The sequence below is a fragment of the Mus musculus genome, chromosome Y, assembly GCF_000001635.26.
Source record: "Mus musculus strain C57BL/6J chromosome Y, GRCm38.p6 C57BL/6J".
Taxonomy (NCBI): Eukaryota; Metazoa; Chordata; class Mammalia; order Rodentia; family Muridae; genus Mus; species Mus musculus.
In genome coordinates, this window is record NC_000087.7 from 59,583,156 (window position 1) to 59,591,368 (window position 8,213).

Below are 8,213 nucleotides of genomic sequence, written 5' to 3' on the forward strand. Positions count from 1 at the left end.
CCTGACCATCTGGTGCAGATAGGTAGTGTTCTGGATAACCTGGCAAATATAAAAATTTCTTCTGATTTTTCTGGCTAGAAAGGAGAGGTTCATTAGTGTGGGGAACATGATGAACATTGTATGTTGAGCACATGGAAAAATTTTGAGAGCCCTCTAGTGTGTAGATTGATGTTTGAAAGACTTTGTTAGAGATGCAGAGTACCTACAGGTTCTTGTTTGGGTGTGAACAGAGACTCTTGGACAGATAGGGAAGTTCCCAGAACCCTTTGTACAGATGGTCAAGATCCTACCATTACCTCTGCAGGTAAGGAAATTCCCAGAAGTACTTGGTAAGATGGAAAAATTCCTATTTCCTGCTTGTCACTTTCTTTATAACCTGGGCTAGACAACAAAAGTTGTTCAACTCCCTGGGCAGCTATGGGCTGTCCCAAAGTAGATTCTTGATTGAGGTAAGCTTGTCCATTCACCTGAGTAGATGGTGAGAACAATGGAGAGATTTATGCTACAAGAGTTGCTTGTGAATACAAGTTGTCACAGTTTCTTTTCATAGATGGTGGAGGGGATTGACATGCTTGTATTGGTGAGGAATGTCCAATAGGCTTTGGGACTTGTAGCAATGTTCCTGTCATCCATAGGACACATGAATACATTCCCAAAGAACCTGAGACAAAAGAAAAATGTTAATGAATACACTTGGCACACTCTGATGTTCCCAGAATCTTTTGGGAAGATGATGACTGCTGGATAGACTGTTGAGTATATAGTGAAAGGCCTAGACATGCCTCAACAGATATGAAAATTTGGTAGACTTCAAAGGTGCTAGATCCCTTGGGACTTCTAAAGAATACTCCTGAGATCATTGGTCAGGTTGTGAATATCCTGTATGACTTGAGGGATGTGGCAAAGGGCCTGTAGTACTTTGGAATATTGGTGAGGTATCCTGAGATTCTACCATGTTGACTAGTTCCCTCGCTTCTGTTGGAAAGATGCTGAATGTTCTAGAAACCCCGGGAATCGTCAGCAAAAAATCCAAAGTTTCCTGGACAGGTATAGAATATTCTGGAACTGCTTGTTTACATCTCACAGTTGTTGGAGTACCTGATGTAATTAGTGGAAATTTCTGAGCACATGGTACAGAAGACAAAGGTTTCACAGTCACTTGGGAAAATAACAATGTTTTTTTTTTGTTGTTTGTTTGTTTTGTTTTGTTTTTGTTTTTTGTTTGTTTGTTTTTCTTTCTTTTTTTTTTAAGTTTTCCTGGTGGATGAAGAATTTTTTTCAGATGGAGATGTTTCTGACTTCCTAGGTTCAGATTTGGGAGGTCACATAACCTATGTAGAAGGCAGAGGATTTGTAGTCCCATGGAAAGATGGCAAGGTATCTAGAGATTCTACCATGTGTGACAAGTACCATAGCTTCTTTTGGAAAGGTGCTGAATGCTCTTAGAATTCTTGAGATAGAAGTAAAAATCCCTCCTTCACCTGGACAGGCACAGAATCTTCTAGAGGCCCTTGGTTACATCTGACATTTGTTAAAGTTCCCGTCATTGTGCATGGAGGTTTCTGAGCATGTGTTGCAGTTGATGAAGGTTTCACATTCCCTTTGGAAGATAACAATGTTTTCTTAGTCCCCTGGTTAGATGGAGAAGATGTAAGAACCTCTGTATCAAATGGTAGATGTCACAGGGTATCTTACAAAAATAGAGAACGTGTAGAAGCCTTCCCCAAAAAAAAAAAAAAAAAAAAAAAAAAAAAAAAAAAAAAAAAAAAAACTGAAAATTTTCTCAGGTCCTGGTTCAGATGGTGAATTTTTTAGGGCCTAGTTTCAGATTTGGGTAGTCCCATAGCCCCTCTATAAGACAAAGAATGTTTCTCAGTTCCTTGAGTAGATGGAAATATTTGAGCCTTCCTATGAGCATGTTGAGTAGATCCTAAAGCCCTTGTATTACTTTGTGATGGTTCTACAGTCCCCCGTGGTGATATAGACTGTCACAGAATGTCTTATTCTGATTTGTATTTTGTACCTTTCCTTGTGGGATGATATAAAGACTCTAGTGTTCCTTGTGCCAGTGATGACATTTCAACATTTCTTTGCAAATGGAAATACCCTAGTGTAGATATTGAAGAATGCAGAGTCTGTTTATAAGGTATGTAAGTGGGCAACATGCTCTTGGGTAGACAAGAAAGTTTCCACAGTCCCTTGGTCATTTGTTGAACATTTCAAGGTATTTTGGATAGAGATGTTGTGGGACTCACCTGAGGAATAGTTGTAGCTTTTGATGTTTATTTTTTTTTGTTTTTTTTTCAGCAGGACATGATGCAAGTATTACCTTTTAAAAGAATTTCTGAAGTGTCCTATTTCAGAAGGATCAACAATTAACCTGTTTTTTTTTGTTTGTTTGTTTGTTTTTTGTTTTTTTTTTAATTCCTAGAAACTGGATGCCTGTGGATCACTTTGGTAGAGGGCAAATGTCTACTGCTTTCAACCAGACAAGACAAGGAAAATAAACACTCTAGGGTAGATGGAAATAATTGTAAAGCACCCTGTTCAGATATGATAGACATATGACCTTTTACACAGATGGTGAAGGTCTAAATTTCCTTGTGTATATGTACAAGTCTTGACAATAGCTTCAGAATTAGGAGAAGGCCCTAGAGATACCTGCGTAGATGTGGCCTCTCTTAGAGCTTCATGGACATGTGTAAAAGGTCTAAGAGCCTCATGGGCATTTAGTGAAATTTTTAGACCTCCTTGTGTAACAGTGGAAGTTCCAAGAAAATTTTCTTCAGCTAGAGAATTGGATAACAACTTTTGTGTAGATATTTCAGGTGTCATAGACTACTTGATGGGCAAACAGGTTCCAAGGGCCCTTTGGAAGATGAAGTAAAATCCAGAGCTTTTTCAGGCATTTGGAATATATTATGGAGACTTATGCAGGCATGGAGAAGGACCAACAGCCCTTGTGCAGGTGGATAAGAATGTGTATTTGGAGAAGAGGGCTGATCCTCTTGAGAGATAGAGAAGTTCTCATAGTCTCCTGTGAAGTTTGGGGAGGTCATATGAATTCTTGTGCACAGGTAGAATACATGGAATTCCCTTCTTTGGGCTGTACAGGATGCTACAGACTCTTGTGCGTGCAAATCACATCCGATAGCACCATGTTCACATAGGATTGGACCCAGAACCTTCTTTACAGATGGAATCTGTCCTAGAACATCTTTTGAAGATGTATCATATCCATGAGCCATTTCTAAAGATGGGACTGTGGCTAGAACTCTCTTCTGTAGATTTATCCTGTCCTACAGTCCCTTTATGTGATAGAGTAGTATGCAGAGACTCCTGTACAGGTTTTGGAAATCCTAGAAACTTGGACATATATGAGGAATTCTTCACAGCCTCTAGTGTGCCCAGTGGCAGCTGAGAGGGTGATATCCTCTTAGTTGTGTATTCTACGACAAATATTGAAATTGTTTAGCTCACTGGAAGTGTTTTGGAATAATCTCTCAGGTGTTTGGGGCCTGCTGACAAATCACGAGGGCTCTTTTGGCTGATAAGAGATATCTGAATAATTCTTGATCAGATCAGGACTTTCTGAAGACCCATTGTTTGGACAGAGCATCTTTCAGTCTTCTACTAGAATGACAATGTTTGTGTCACATTTCATAGCAGGAGAATGATATAATCTTCCTTTCTGTGGTAGAGAAAACTTAAGAACTGTCTTTGAATCTGTTCCATAGAGGGGGATAATCTTCTTGGCCCCCTGACAGAATGAGAATTTATCATAACCCCTGGGGAAGTTGCCTATGGTTCTAGTTCACTTTGTGCAGAAGTAAAGTAGAGTCCCTTTGGAGGACTTAAGTGATTCTACCACATCTTGAGTATGTGTGGAACACTCAAGTGCAATTCCATGAATGGCAAAGTACTTGAGCTCCTTGTGGAATTTTTTTCTCTCTGCTTGGGCAGGTATGAGCTGTGTGAGGCTCACTTAGGAAGTTGTGCATTTAATTCCCTTTTACTGTAAGAGATGACATGAGCCCATTTTATAATGATAAATGACTTTGAAATCCCTCTTGGTTTAATGGGGAAGTTTTGAAACCCCCTTGTTCAGCAGGGTCCACTCTCAAACTCATTTTACTAAAAGCAGATTGCATATGGCACTTTTGGGGAGAAAGGGAACATCTTTGGTTGTCATTTTGAGAGGACTTAGCCCTCTGCCCCGCCTTGGCATCTGTCAAACATGTTGAATTCTCCTGGGAAGAGGAGGTGGGACTTGATGCATTAGGGACTAATAAGACATCACTGACATTACCGTTAGGCGAAGAAGGTTTGGAGCCCTCTTTGTCTGATGGGGCCTGTTGCTTGACAAGAGAGTTCTTCTCCAAAATGCTTTGGAGGAGAATTGGAAAGAATACAGTTATGTAGGGTAGGGAACAAACTTTTGAACTCCTTCTGGAAGAGGAGGCATTTATGAATTTCTTTTAAGCACACGTGGGAAGTCTATGGGATGCCTGGGCAGATGTGCAATGTCCCATAGAGTCTTGGAAACTTTGCGTTAGTTCTCAAAACTTTTTGGTGCATAAGGACCTGCCCTGAGAATTTGAAGATCCCAGATCTCCTTGGTTAGATTGGGAAGGGTGTAGGGAACCTTGAATGTGTGGGGAAATTACCTGTCCATGTTGTCCAGCAGACGATGGCCCAGGCACTGTGTTATCTTCTTTGAATTTGTGACTGGTATCTCCAGCCCTGTGTTTGGAAGATGCTGCAGGCACTCTGGCACCCGACTGGTCAAAATCCCTAGGTTCTTCAAACCCAGTGGACATAGGCTGACTTCTTTTCACCTGTCTATGCATGGACACAGCAGATGAGGCAACTCATTTTCTGGTGGAAGGTGGTAAAACAGATTGTCTGGTACCCTGCTCAGTGGGTTACTCATGAACTCAGGAAACATCAGAGAAAGTGTAACTGTCCTTTTTTTTTTTTTTTTTTTTTGTTCTCTTTTAGCTCCTTCAGAGGGCCCAGGGTCGTGTTAATGGCTGAACGCTTTATAAGAGCTTTGGGTTTCTGTAGCTCTTCTGCAACTTGAGCATCAGATTTTTTTGAATGTGTGGTCTTCATAGGGCTTTAGGCACCTGAACTTGTGCCGTTTCTGTATAAGGAGCCCTGGAGGCACAAAGTCCCTCGGGTCTCTGCTGGTCAAATGCTTCCCCTGTTGGCTTAAGGTGTTAAATACAGCTGGGGGTCAGTGAAGTGGGCCCCAGGCTATTCCCCGATTGGGGTAGGGTATCACTATTCTTTGGGCGACACTGAAGGCAGTACCATGCTCTGGAAGCAGGGAAACCTGTGGTCTGTGGTCATAGGGTCAAGTCTGTGCTGAGGCTCGCTGCCATCTCTCCACATGTCTTGCCATTTAATCATTAAGAAAATTGTTCAAGAAACATGAAATGGGCGACTGACCCTTAACGGGGCAAGGAATGGACTTGCCAATGGTGACTTGCAGAAAGAAACAATGAAGCAGCATCCTTTAAGAGTGATGCTCTCTCCTGAAAATTTTGGACATATCGTAAGGCAAATCGCACAGAATATAAGTAACAGTGGTCTCAGGAATCAAGCAAATTTTGAGAATGGCTGTCCTCATGCCTTCTCGGGCCTGTCCCGAGCCTAGATAATGGCTATCCTCTTGCCTGCACAGGCCAATCTGGAACCTGTAGATTGGTTGTCCTTGTTCTTGCACTGGCCAATCCTAGGCTGCCTCACTTTGCAGTTCTGCTTCAGGTAGCACGGCAATCGCCCAAAGTTTCTGAATGAGGAGGGACCCCGAGGACTCTCTTCTTTAGGGTTCAGAATGCTACCTGGTCTGGTGCCCACTCTAAGGGGTCATGACAAGGAATTGTTGAAGTCAGAGCATGATATGAAAAAATGGACATGTTCTTAGGAGGCTGTGATCTCAAGTCCATTTTACACCAGGATAGATCCCTATAACCTGAGGTAGTCAGTGAGATTTTCAGTGACGTCAGTTTCCATCTCATAAATGAATGGGTAAGTTTTATCCATACAATTCCTCCTCAGAGGCTATGGGGATAGACAAACACTGGCATACTTGCTAGGGAAAGAACAGGTGATAGTATTTGAATAGAGCAAAGAATGCATGGAATTGATATCACAGATATTATTCTGTATTTTAAAAACGACCTCTCCTAGATAAATTTGTGACAACTGTGAGTCTAACTGGATGCTGAAAGACATCTCTGAATGACTAATACTTACTGAAATATTACTGTGCAATTAACATGTTATTGTTCAGAGAATAAGGGCAAAACAGTAATCTATTTATAGTACAGATGCAAGTTTTATTTCCAATATTTTAACTGTTTTTGACTAGATTCAGAACACAGACAAAGTTGGACTCCTGAATGTAGCACTAGTGGCCTTAAAGAATTGTTTTGTCTGTCACAGTTAGCAAGTTGGGTTCTTATTCATTTTCATATTTGGATTGCTTGTTGAAGGTCATATAAATCTCCTGAAGCACAACAGGATAATGGCTCACATCAGTGGCAACACATGGAAAATTCAGTTTGAGTCCAATGATGCAGCTAGAATATAGTTGCACAGGATTGTTTATTAAACACTTAGTCAAGCTGATTCTTTGAAAGGTCATGTTTTATAGAAATTGGTACACTGAGAAAGTGTAAAATTGAGGCTATAAGTGAAGATCCTACTTTACTGACACAGAAACTTGTTTTGCCTGTTTTGTACACTTTGCCAGTTTTCTAAGAGCAGTTTTTGATCTTGCTAGATGAAAGGTGTTTATTTGGCTCCTCTCTTTGATTTTTGTGAAAGATTTCTGTTTCCCTTTGGCTATGCAGCAATAAAGGCTTGCATCATTCAGAAACTCAGGGACACTTTCTATCAACCAGTTATTTCCTTGTGCCATTGCCTCAGTGCTATGCCATAAGTTCTTTCTTCTTGGAATTCTTGAATGCTTTACCACCCCCTCTCTTTTTTTTTTAACTCCAACTTATCTCAGGAGTTTATATTTAAAAGCTATTTGCTGTCAGAATATCCACTCTTCTCCTACAATCTGGGGTAACTTGTATTCCTGGCTAATTCTGTATTAAATATTCTTATCTGAATTTCTAGTTGGTCTTTTGCTATCTCTGAAAACATTGAATTTAAGTAACAGAACAATCCTGCTAGGCATGAAGAACTTGCTGCATGGTAAAATGGGTAGGAAATTATATGTATCGATTCAGATAATATACACCTTTTTCTTAATGTCAGAACAAAATAGCTTTCTGGATTTAAGTTACTGTTACTATGTTTCTTTCAGATAATCTATAAAGGCAAAATGAGTAGTGGTTTATAAATGGAGAAATGCTTGTTTTAAGCATGGTGATATTGAAAAGAAAGTTCAATTTTTCACTTTGAAATTAAATCTATGAAGGTGATTACTTGACTTATGTTTTGAAAAGTTTTCGGTGAATTTTTCTAAATATTGGATATGTTTTTAAACATATCATTATTAATAACAGCATTATAATGTTGTTCAAATAAAATGACTTTTATTCATTGTAAATGTAATAATGAAAATAACTGAATAGGTTTGTAGCATTTAACACAGTAATTAATATTCTTTAATAAAGCTTTTAAAATCTATTCCTTTTCTTAAGTTTATTCTCTTACATGAACAAACAACTGAATGACCAGGAAAGACATAAGACCAAGTCTTTTTGTAAACTAAATTAATATCTTTTGACATTTGGCATGTTAAAAGCTTGACACTGGAAGTCAGTCAAACAAAATGTTGGTTTGGATATTTAATAGGGCCTTGGTGTACTTTCTTTTTCATGACTGGAGCTGTATTGATGACACCATTGTGCTTTTATGCTATTTCTCCTAGCAGAGTTTTGTGGGAACAGTAAGACACTCTTGTTTGTCCTGTCTTAATGTTTTCTTACAATTTATCTTCTTATGACTCCTCCTCATCCCTTCTCTTTTTCTCTCAGTCTCTGTCTTTCTGTTTTTCTGTCTCTGTCTATCTTTCTCTGTCTCTCTGTCTCTGTCTCTGTCTCTCTCTCTCTCTTTCTCTCTCTCTCTCTCTCTCTCTCTCTCTCTCTCTCTCTGTGTGTGTGTGTGTGTGTGTGTGTGTGTGTGTGTGTGAGTGTTTGTGTGTGTGTAGGGTGGATGAGGGAGAATGGAGGTGGATCTTAATGGCA